The 13,275-nt window shown below is 36.7% G+C and overlaps 1 protein-coding gene across 4 annotated transcripts in view; it reads left to right on the top strand.

Moving 5' to 3' along the window:
* Positions 1-13,275, top strand: part of LOC150096480 (uncharacterized) — a 245,833-nt gene that overhangs the window by 27,327 nt on the left and 205,231 nt on the right. The gene's annotated exons all lie outside the window — the stretch shown is intronic.

Here is a 13,275-nt window from a genome sequence, read left to right on the forward strand (position 1 = left end):
ATGATCCGTGGTGTACAAGATAGAATGCCAAAGGTGTGTTTGCATAGAGGAACAATAGAAAGTGTCGCTATGGCAATTAAGGGGGTGGAAGAAATGATTGTGATAGTGGGCATGAATGACTTGTGAGGTGTAAATCGAGTGGCGAGAGATCTGAGATTCATGCTTGAGGTTGTACAAAAGAAAATGCAGAGAGGAAAGATGGTGTGTGTTGGGGGGGGTGTTACCCAGGTATGATAATGAGGAGCTTAGCAGAAGAGCAGTAATAATGAATAGCATAATAGCCAGAATGTGTCAGAAGAGAGGATTCTAATATGTGGTTGGTTGGAGGGCATTTGAGAACAGAAAGGAAAGAAAGGGTGCTTGGGGGATTTGAGATGACATCAGGTAACACTGAGTCCAGTGGGGGTCTGGAAGTGATAATGATAGGTATAGAAGCAGTGACATTTTTATGCTTTATACTAATGCCAGGAGTATCCAGAATAAAGGAGATGAATTGGTAGTGGTGCTAATAACGTCAGCCTGGTCAAAGATTATTGGAATCACTGAGATGTAGTTGACAGAAGATGATATAGTAACAGGAATAGAAGTAGAAGGGTACAGTATTTTTTGCAGGATAGAGGGGGAAAACGTGGTGGAGTACAGATTATGATAAGTAATGACTTATCTCCTCTAAGAGTGGAGGCTTTGGAAGGCAGTGACACTAATGGTTTTGAAAGCATATGGTGCGAGGTAGAGGTGGGCAAAACTGGATATTTAGTGGGGTGTTGCTACAAGCCAAGAAGCACAGAGGTAGGGAGCAGGAGATGTTTAGGCAGTTGAGCTTGGCAATTGCAAGAAGAATGATGGTTATGGGAGATTTTAACTACAGCAGTATAAGCTGGGATGAGGAAAATGCATGTAGTAATAAGGGAATGGAATTTCTAGAATTCTTGATGGACAAATGTCTTATGCAACATGTAATAGAGGAAACAAGAGGTTCAAGAATTTTGGATTTGGTCATAGCATCAGAAGAGCTGATAATAACTGAGATGACATCTCTCCCAACAGTTGGAGAGAGTGACCATGTGGTTTTGACATGGAAGATAAATAGACCTGCATAAGTATCAAAGAAAAGGGAACATGTGTGGAATTATAACATGGTTGATTATAATAGTCTTAGATATTAAGTTGGTGAAGTTCCATGGAGGATGGAATTGGAAGGCTAGGATATCATTAGTGCTTGGGAAATGGTGAAGGAATATTTGTTAGCAGCAATAGTAAGCTGTATTCCACAAGTGAATAAGCAGACACAATTTGGTGTAAAGTGGATGACAAACAATATCAAACAGGAACTGCTGGTGAAAATGAGGTAATGAAGAGACATAAGGAGAGGGTGTGGAGACAGTGGTGAGCTATGGAAATTTGAACAAAGGGCTCACATCGTTGAGCAAAAAAAAAAAGCTGTATTTCACACAAAAACTTTTATTAATACAGCTTGTGTACAAATGCCAATCAAAAAGTAGAGGGTGCAAATATTTCATGATCTAAACATGAAATATTTGCACACAATCATCTTGGTTAATTTATCTTATATAAATAAAACATTTTTTAACTATCAAAATATAATAAGAATAAAATCTTTTATAATCACACATGTGCAATAGCCCGCATTTTTTATAAGCAAAATAAATTTGTTTTGTTTGCAATAGAAGTTTTTATGACAAACAATCTATAAATAATAAATAAATATTATCTAAACACAATAATATTGAAATACGTTATATTTCTCTTTTATTTTTATACTTCAAGTGATAATCAATGGTACCAATTAAGGGGCATTATTTTATAGTCGTATTTATTTATATGTGATTACCAAAAGTGAATTCTTATTTGTAAAATGGTAGTAACAGTAGCTATAATAATATTATTTAATAAAATCACTTTCGAGACGATGAGACCATTTTACACGAAAAAAAATTAACTCACTGTCTGGTCACATTTAACCAGAAAAAACTCACTCCTTTACAGGTTAACATTTACAAACAATTACTTTAAGGAAATACTTATGACAACAGCTGCCACACCTTATTTCCTTCCTCCTTCACGTCTTGTGTTCTTCTAGGAGGATCTATAGCCGAGCGATGATTTTCTAGAAAAGATTTGACATAGGGATTCGGATTAAATTCATTCAAGGGCTTCCCATGTATATATATTGTCATTAAATCCGAAATATGTTTTGTAGTGAGAGAAGATAGATCTTTTCGTCGTTACGATATTATTCATCACCCTAAAATCTCATTCGGCTTCAGGGCTGCAAACTGCAATTGTTGCCATAATTACTTTGACTTTTTTTACTGTGCTGAGAAATTCATTTGTAACTTTCCAGTCAAAGCCATTTTCACTAAATCTCTAAAATCATTAATTTTAATTTCATATTTCAAAATAAAATTTAAAGATCTTATTCTCTTTTCTCCTTCTAACCATGGACATGTAACTTATTCCAGGATAACATACTGTTCCAGGATAACATACATCTTCCAAACATACATCTTCCAAATCCTCATAATTTTCATTTTTAAGTTTAAAATTACTTTGTTGCATTAATCTGCCTTTTAAAGACATTATAAGAGAGTTTAGTAATGTTTCTCGCAATAGTTTTTGAAATCTGATTTTGCTTTCAATTGCTATTCCTTCAAATTCTTTTGATTTTAACATGGTATCAATTTTAGATTCATAAGAACCTACAGAATTTTTAAAATCATTAATTACATTAATTGTTCACATGATTAAGGAGTTAGCCCTTATAATATTTATAAGGGCTAACTCTGTAGGGCTTCTGACAGATATAATAATTCCTCTAGGATATCAATCATTAATGCTAGATCTTTTAAAAATTCCAAATTGAGAAGTCAGTTTTAAAAGCCATTATATTTATCGTTCGATACAAAATGCTTGCATAAAGCTGGGTAATTTCTCCACACAGCAAGAGCTGTTCATAAACTGCAAGCTGCCCATCGTGGTCCAAGCACACGGCCAATCTTCAAAATTTCAATACCAAGGTCTTTTGCAATTGTATTTAATTGTCATTGATTTTTTGGTGATTGATAATAAAAATCATATAATTTATCCATAAGTATTTCAAAATGATTTATTTCTTTAATGTTTTTTATCAAATTGTCTAATGCTAATTGTAAATGATGAGCTACGCAGCGCCAAATCACGATGTTGGGAAATTTTTGTAGAAGTTTGATTGCAACATCTGATTTGTTTCCTAACATTACACTAGCTCCATCAGAATAAAATGCAATAAGATGACTTTTTAAATAGTTATCAGAAAATCCATATGAATTTAAAGTAGCAATTATAGTAGCATGTATACATTCTGCAGTGGTATTTTCTAGTTCTACAAGATCTACAAAAATCATACATGGTTTAGTGAGCTCAACTCGTATGTGAATAACTAAAACACTTATTTTCGCTAATGTTGTTGATTTGCCTGCTATTGTAGAAATTTTGCAATTTTTTCTATTATTTTGGAGAATATTTCTAATTTTATTTGTTTAGAAATATGTTCAACTTTTTTAATTCCTGAGAATCTACAATGCAATGATAATCCTAGATCAATACCATATTTAATTTGCAGCTCAATTAAATCTGGTAAATCAGACATTTGTCGATTTTTCTTCACCAAACTATAAACTGAATTAAACATTTTTGAAGTTATCAAAATTTCTTTTTCATTTAGTTTGTCAGTTAAATTTGGTAATATAGATTTGCTACATTCTTCATTTATTTTTATGATTTTATTATCAGCAAATGATTCATTATGTTTGGATAAATTTTTATGCAAAGATGCGGTTCTTGAGTCTATAGTGTTTCCATTCGGTTCTATTTTCATTTCTACCCATTCCTTTGATAGGTGACAACACCTAAGTTTTTTTTTATTTTGAACAAACATGACATCCTAATTTATCATTTTTAACTTCTATCCACTTGCACTAGCTTAAACAAGAAGCAAGCATCCTTTTGAAATACGATGCTTGCTTCTCGTTCCAGCAATCAGGTAAATGATTTTCTTTTTCTCCTAAAACTTGTTACATATTCATTGAATCAATGTGCATATTATCTTCAACTCCATTTTCAAGTGCAGTAGAATCAGCAGAATCACTTTTCATTATTTTTTCTTTCCCAAAAAAATTTAATAAATTTGACTGTCTTTTCATGTTTCACGGGTAAAAATACTTTTACAATTATAAAAATAAAATTTTCTGAATATACAGTTTTTAAATTTATTATTATTTTAAAATTTTAAACACAAACAATTGGTTATACATCAATGTATTGATGAACACAGAACTAATGTCCAGTGGAAGAACCCGTTGATGACTGTTTTATGAACATTTGATTGGCTACTGGTTTTACTATACAATTGGCTACCAGAAGGGAGAAGGGTAAAGACAGTGCATGCACTTATTTTATTTTCAAACTTGGGGACATTCATTATAGAGGAGTTGAAACAATAATTCCAAATAATCTATACACTGCCGAATAGACTAATTTTTTTTAGGTTAGCGTATAAGTTTGTCACTTAATATATTAAAAAAATTTTTTTTTTGAAAAAATAAAAAAGTAAACAAGAAAAACAAGAAGCCTCTATAGCTCTGTCAGTATAGACGAAGCCCTTTGGTCAGAAAGACCTGAGTTTGATTCCCATCAGTGATGTGGGGAACCTTTATCTTGTCTCTTTCAACTGAAGGTGAGTTAGCCGGTCTCATACGGAGATGGGGTTTTTTTTCACCTGGAAACTCGTGTTTTTCGTCCCCCAGAACAGGCAAACCGGTCCTGTGAACACACATGGATTACAGTCATGAATATGTCCCAGCCATATGCCGGTCCCGAGCCCGGATAAAATTGTGTGTGTGTGGGGGGGAAGCAGCGGTGATCTAGCCTGTAAAAATCTCACTGGGAATACTTGAGGGCAATGCCTACAAAGTCACCTAGGGTCGGAAACAACTGAAAGGGAAAATCAGAGATCAGAAGAACAATGGGCTTGCAAATTTAAGAATTGAAGGAAGTACAGGAAGGTGGCTTAATGTCAAATCTGGTGTCAGATAAGGATGCACATTATCCCCTCTGTTATTCATTATCTATATGGATTATGAAGGAAAATCTTATTAAACCTGATATTAAAATTGGAGATTTTAATCTTTGCTTTATGCGGACGATGTTATACTTCTAAGTAAATCCGCTACATGTCTGCAAGATTATTATTATTATTATCCAGGCCTCCATGGAGTCAAAAGACTCATCGTGGAAGGTCGTTTTTAGGAAATACAAAGTCTATCATACCACTCCTTGAACCCATTAACCATCCCCACTCCAACCACTCTCCCAGGTAATGCATACTAAGGTTCAACCACCTTCCACGCAAAGTAACCACTCCTCACCCTCTGGTGCACAGCCTCCTTTCGTAACTTCCAGGGATGGCCCCTTGTCATCGCTCTTTCCCGCCGTTCCACCAAATGAAAGAACTCTCCAATGTCTACCCTGTAACTGCATCTCAGCAGTTTAAAAGTCTTGAACATATCTCCTCTGCTTCTTCTATCCACCAAACTCTTCAGTCCACATTCCCTCAGTCTATCCTCATAACTCACATTGTACAGTTCTGAAACCATCTTTGTTATCTGCCTCTGTACCCTTTCCACTGTCAATTTATCCCCTTCAAATCCTGGGGACCAAATCTGAGAACAATAGTCTAAGTGTGGTCTGATCAGGATCTTATACAATGGAATGATAAGTGTTTTAATTTCTGCAGGTCAGCATCCTTCTCATTATTGCAGCAATCCTCTGTGTTACCTTCACCACCTTTGCAATATGTCCCCTAAATTTCAGGTTTCTATCAATCATCAACCCCAGATCTCTTGTCTCCCCTACTTCCTCCAGTATAACTCCTCCCATAGAGTATGCAGTTTCCCATCGATGTTTCCCAAACTTCAAGACCTTACATTTTGCTGCATTAATCTGGTACCCCCCATTCATTTGCCCATCTATCTAGCTTATTCAAATCCTCTTGCAGGGCTGCGACATCTGCACTATTACTGATAACCCTTCCCAACTTCACATCATCAGCAAACAACTGAATGTCCCCTTGCAATCCATTGACAATATCATTGATATAAAGATTGAACAATACAAGTCCCAGTACTGAGCTCTGTGGAACTCCACTTGTAACCTTCTGCTTCCTTGATATTGCCTCATCATACACAACTCTCTGATACCTATCAGTCAGCTAATCCTGAATCCATTTGACTAACCAATAATTTAAACCAATGTGCTGCAACTTAAATATCAGCTTATCATGTGGCACCCTGTGAAATGCCCTCGCAAAATCCAAAAAAACGGCAGTATATACCTTTCCCTCATCAACTGCTCTTGTCACTTTATTATAAAAGACAATCATGTTACTAAAGCAAGGGCACCCCTTAACAAATCCATGTTAATTCTCACAGATAACATTACCCTCATCTACCCAACTCTGTATATAGTCCCTCACTAATTTCTCCAAGACCTTAACAACTACTGATGACACACAAACAGGACTATAATTAGACACTTCCAGTCTGCTACCGCCCTTATGCAGTGGCACTGTGTTTCCTTCTTTCCATTCCCTGGGTACCTTTCCTTCAGCCAGACTTTTATTGAAAAGCCAGGTCAACGGAGCTGTCAGTTCTTTAGCACATTCTCTCAAAACCCGTGGTGAAATACCATCCAGTCCAAGAACTTTATTGGTATCCAGAGTACTCCGTATTTGTGAACTCACTCACCTCTAAACCCTGATCCTGCCTTATCCCTCTTGTATTAAAACCTCCTCCAGGATGAAATACTTCAATAAAGTGCTCATTGAACAACTCCACTATGTCTTCTGCATCAGTCACTCTATTCCCATTTTTATCCCTCAATGTCATTCTTCCACAATCGTTTCTCTGCCTACTGGCCACATAGTTAAAAAAATTCCCTAGGATTTTCTTTGAATCTTAGTGCCAATCTCTTCTCATATTCCAGTATTGCCTTCCTCACCATTCTGGTCACTCTCCTGGCCTGCGTCTTATATTCTTCGTGTATCTGTCCTCCACCCCTCTCCTTTTATATCTTCCATAATCACTTTTTCAACTGCAGTTCCTGTTTGATATCGTTTCTCATCCACTTTACACCAAATTGTGTCTGCTTCTTCCCCTTTGGAATACAGCTTACTATTGCTGCTAACAAATATTCTTTCACAATTTCCCAAGCACTAATGATATCTTGGCCTTCCAATTCTGCCCTCCATGGAACTGCCCCTATTTGATACCTAAGACTATTATAATCACCCGCCTTATAATTCCACATACGTTCTGTTCATCTTCCAAGTCAAAACCACACGGTCACTTTCTCCAACTGGTGGGAGAGATGTAATATCGCTTATTATAAGCTCTTTTGATGCTATGACCAAATCCAAAACTCTTGAACCTCTTGATCCCTCCATCACATGCTGCCGAAGACATTTGTCCCTCAAGAATTCCAGAAATTCTATCCCCTTCTTACTACTTGCATTTTCCTCTTCCCAGCTTATACTGCTGTAGTTAAAATTTCCCATAACAATCATTCTTATTGCACTTGCCAAGCTCAATTGCCTAAACATATCCTGGTCCCCACCCTCTGTGCTCCCTGGTTTATAGCAACACCCCAATAAATATCCTGTCTTGGTCACTTCTGCCTCACACCATATGCTTTCAAAACCATTTGTGTCACTACCTTCCAAAGCCTCTACTCTAAGCGGACATAAGTCATCACTTATCATAAGCAGTGACTAAATTGAATAACTGTTGTAATAGATATGGTATGAAGGTCATCAATAACAAAACAAAAACAATGAAAATAGACAGAAGCAGTGAAAATATCCACTGCATTGTGAATGGAGAACCTACAGAACAAGTGAAACAAGCTACTTAGGCATGATTTTTAGTGAAGATGGTAAATTAAATATGGAAATAAACAATAGAATCAATAAAACTGGTATGGCAGGAAGTCAACTAAATAAATATATATGGAATAAGAGAGAAATTAGTTAAAAAACACTGAATTAGCTGTATACAAGACAGTGTTCAAACTAATTTTTTACTTATGGTTCTGAGAGCTGGGTCAGAAGTAAAACACTTGACCAAAGACTAGAGACTGCAGATATGAGAGTCCTGAGAAAAATTAGGGGCATGAATTGATGGTATCAATGGCAATATCATATTAAAATGAGGATATTAGGAAATTGTGACATTGACAGCATCCTGGAATGCATTAGCAGAGCTAATCTTAGGTGGTATGGTCACTTAAACAGAATGGATGAGGAAAGATTAGCAAAACAAGTGTTCTCTGCCAGGCTGGCAGGGAAAAGACCGAAAGGAAGACCAAGGAACTCCGATAATTTTGGAGTCTTGACAGGTAACAGACTGATTTGGAGGAAAATTGTAGATAGGAAGTTAGTAATGATGTAAATTTTTCATCTAGTACTATCATATCCTGTACACCCCTTGAGGGTACCTATCAGGAATTTGATGATGATGGGATGTTAGGCTCCAAGGTCTGTAATCCTCTCAATTTTGTACATTATTTTTCTTTGGAATTGGTATGCAGATAGATGTAAAAACTTCGGTAATTCTATTGTTTTATAGATGTTCTGAATGGATTCCACTAAATAGTTATTATTATAGCCAGTCAAAGCTTTCAGCAGCTAAGCCAGGATATTACTGCACCCAGGGGATTTATTATTAGAAAGATTCTTAATTATGTGTTGTATTTCCGTTCATGTTGGTAGAGTGGTATCTGTTGCTACGTTTAGTTTAAAGTGTCATGAATCGTCTATCATGTTACCATTATCATCATAGAAATCTGATAAGTACTCTACCCATCTTCCATTTATATTTTCCTTATCAACGATTTTATTCTCATCTGTGTCCTTGATGTTATTAGACTGTGTATTTTGATTTTCCATTAAGTTCTTTCACTTTCAGGAATGCTTCTCTGGTTTTGTTCTTATTCTTTAGTTACATGAGATATAAATCATTTGGCTCCTATGTTGAAAGATAATTTTTACATATACAGTAATCCTTCGATTAATGCTCTTGGACACGTAAATGGGGATGTGAGTTCAATGTTGCAAAATGTAAGGTTTTAAAATTTGGAAAACAAAGATGGGATGCAGAATTTATGCTTGGTGAGAACATATTGTTGGAGATATAGGAAATAAGAGATCTGGGGGTGATAGTGGATCTAAAATTTAGGGGACACATCGCCAAAATTGTGAAGACAACACAAAGGCTTCTGGGAATGATGCAGAGGACACTGACATGTAGAAGTAGGGAGATTCTTGTTCCTTTGCATAAGGCTTTGATTTGACCACACATGGACTATTATGCCCAGATTTGGTCACCCGGTTTTCAGGAGGACGAAGAGATGTTGGAAATGGTCCAAAGGTGACTGATTTAGGTAGTTTCTAACCTCTGGAATGTCGAGTATGAAGAAAGATTGAGAAGATATAATTTGCAGAGTCTGGTGGACAGGAGAAGAAGGGAGATATGATAGAGACCTACAAGTTGGTAAGGGGTTGTTACAGGATCAGTGCTGGAGAAGTTCTACAGAAAATAGTGGGAGATCAGGGGAGAACCAGAGGTCATCCCTGGAAACTGTATAAAGAGGGTGTGAGTAGGGGAGTGAGAGGCAGGTTTTTTCTTGCAGAGTTGTGAATGATTGGAATGCCTTGCCTGAGAGTGTGGTGTCTGCAAGGAGTTTGAGTGTGTTTAAGACACGGTATGATGAGCTGTGTGTGTGCGTGTGATAAAGGGACCTCCCAGATGAGTCTTTGACTCCATGAGGTCTTGGGGTAATAATAATAATGGCACCCGATTAGTGCATCATTTTTTTTTGATACCCAAATTCGATTAGTTCGCCTCTAAAATTTGATTAGTGTGCCTATACGCATCTTAAAAATAAATGTTACAGATTTAAAAAATTTTCTATCTGTGCATTTTGATGGCTAACTATTTTAAAAAATCACTCACAGAATGAAATAATTTAGTTACCGATTTAAAACGTTTTACAAAGTTATTTTTAATGACATACTACACTACTTCCATGTACACTATGTATACTATGTTCCCAATTTTTACTGCCAAAATTTATGTCGTCTGCTATAGTATGCACACAGATTCGAGACCCTTCGACACTTCTGCGCATGTCACAAAAAGGAGAATCCATTCTGATAATAGGGTAATCAATCCATCTTCTGGGATGAGTTGTTTATTATTACACGTTGGAAAATTAACTTTTCTTTTATGATCATTGTTTTTTAAAGTGGTAACTATTTTGTTTGTATAACAGTTGGGAAATTTTAGCTATAAAGCATGTGATTTCGCATGTTGGCGATCAATTTGTATGGCCTTAATTTCTTTCTTCACTTCAATGATAACGTCCAAGAGTTAATTAAATCTCATTCTGAAGAACTGAGTGATTCCGACCTGCTAAATTTAGATGCACAGAGGGAAGATCCCAAAGAATATGAAGAAAATATAACCACTGATAGTCAGTCAAAAGAGATTTCACAGAAACAATTTGAAAATATTTTTCATACATTCGAAATTTTTAAGCAGCAATGCTTGGAGGCTGACCCTGATGAAGAGAGGAGCAGTAAAATTTGCAGAAGAGTAGAAGAAGCAATAGGGCCATACCGTCGGTTGTATGAAAAAAAGAAACAGAATGCCTGCCAAACTACGTTAGCTCGTTAAGAAGTAGTTAGTTTGTTAAGAAGTAGAATAATAGATTTATATTCTGAATATGTTTTATTGTCTTTCAGTTTCATGGCTTTCCTTTAACTAGGCCCTGAGACATGCCCTAATTCTTTTATAAAAAAAAAAAATTAATGGTCAAAAAAAGAAATCTGAGGAACGAATCATACATTTTCCCATAGGTTATTATATTCGATTAGTGCATTTTTGATTAATGCTCCTGTTTTAAAGAACGCATTAGGCGCACTAATCGAGGGATTGCTGTACTGATCCCACAAATGCAAGGTAACGAGACCCCTAACACAACAGTGCTATATGCAGGGATGACCCATTCTCCTTTGCTTCTTCCCCTTGTTCTACCATACAATAGAACTCTCACTGTCAACTGTGTAGCTACCTTTCAACAGTTTAAGTGTCTCAATGATATCACTTCTCCTTCTATCTACCAAACTTTACAGTCCACTTTCCCTCAGTTTTCCTCACAACCAACATTGTACAATCTTGATATAATTTTTGTTATCTGCCTTGAACTCTTTTCAGGTTAGTTTATCCCCTTCAGATCCTGTGGACCAAATCTGAGTACATTAGTCCAGGTGTGGTCTGATTAGGGCTTTATACAATAAAATCACAAACTTTCTATCTTCTAGTCAACATTCTTCTCATTATTCAAGCAGTCCTCTGGGCTACCTTCACCACTTTTGCGTTATGTTCCCCTGAACTTCAACTTTCTATCAGTTGTAACTGAAGTTTCTCATCTCCACTTCCTCTAGTACAGGGTCTCCAGCAGAAAGAGAGTATGGAGCCTATCATCTATTATTATTATTATACAGTATCTCTAAGGAGTCCAGAGACACATCGTGTCTCCGTACTCCGTGTATAATGGTTAGTTTGGAGACCCAAACTAACCATTATACATGGTTAATCGGGGGCCATTATACCAAAAAAAAACAATTATACCTCTCCCTAAACTCATACATTGTTAGGGAACTCGCAACTAATTCTGGCATTCCACTCATTCACCACTTTCCATGCAAAAAATCTGGTTCACACGTCCCTACTAACAACTTTTATCCAACTTCCACAGATGGCCCCTAGTTCTCTGACCATTTGTCAGAGACAAATAGGTCTGTGGATTCCAGACTTCAAGATTTTACATTTATATGAGTTAAACTGACACCTCTATCAATTTTCCCATTTGTCCAGTTTATTCAAATGTTTCTGAAAGGCTACCACATCTGCACTATTACTAATAACCCTTCCTTTCTTCACATCATCTGCAAACAACTGACTATCCACTTGCAATCCATTGATAATGTTATTGATATAAAGGTTAAACAATACAGGTTCCAGTGCTAAGTTTTCTGGGACCCCACTTGTAACCTTCATTTCCTTGATAATGCTCTCTCATACACAACCATGATGACATCTATTAGACAGCTAATCCAATTCGCTAACCTGACATCTAAACCCATGTGCTCTAACTTAAATATCAGCTTCTCATGTGACACCTCAAATTCCTTTGAAAGGTGATAAATTTTTTATGAGAGAGGACTTGAAAGTATTGTTAAAGGTAGCGAAAGAAAAGAGTGACAGAGTTAGAATGGTGAGTCTGTTACCGCGGTATGACAGAGAGGAGTTTAGAAGGAGGGCCATAATCGCAAATGATATTATGCACAGGTTATGCGGACGGTGTGGTGTGGAATTTGTGGACGTGTGGAATGAGTTTGATGGGCGAAAGGACTTATACAAGATGGATGGCCTGCATTTGAATGGACTTGGTGTGCGGAAACTGGAAAAAGTGTTGCTGAATGAAGTGAAAATGGATGTGCAGAACCAGGGAAACTAGAACTACCAAGGAGGGGGGGAAGTGGATATCCAGACATCAGTGAGACAGTTGAGTGTAAAAATGTATATAATGTACCTGAGCCAGCAATAAGGATAAAAAATGGGAATGGGATATTTAGAATAACGCATCAAGATAGGGGTGGGACAAAGGGAACACTGCAATTCATGTATACTAATGCCAGGAGTATTAGGAACAAGAAGGAAAAATTTTTGGCCTTGATTGGCTCTTCCTGGCCACAGGTTATTGGCATTAGTGAAACATGGCTGACGGAAGATAATATAGTTAGTGGGATAGAATGTGTAGGTTATAGTACGTTTAGGAGGGACAGAGAGAATAAAATTGGGGGAGGGGTGTTATTGATGATAGCTGATGAACTGCAGCCAAGGAGAATTGAAGTATTGCAGGATAGTGAAAGGAGCTCATTTGAGGCTATTTGGTGTGAGATTGATACTGGCAGAATAAAATATACAGTTGGGTGCTGCTATAGACCAGGTGATGGAATAGATGGTGGAGATGGTATGCATAAACAAATCGACGAAATGAGTGGAAGGAGGGTAATTATTATGGGGGATTTCAACTATGGTAACATTGATTGGAAGGAGGAGAGGAGAGGACACATGTGAGGAAGGAAATGGATTT

Source organism: Typopeltis vanoorti, chromosome 18 (assembly GCF_054136105.1).
Source record: "Typopeltis vanoorti isolate ZY-2024b chromosome 18, IOZ_Tvanoo_1.0, whole genome shotgun sequence".
In the NCBI taxonomy this organism is placed as follows: domain Eukaryota; kingdom Metazoa; phylum Arthropoda; class Arachnida; order Uropygi; family Thelyphonidae; genus Typopeltis; species Typopeltis vanoorti.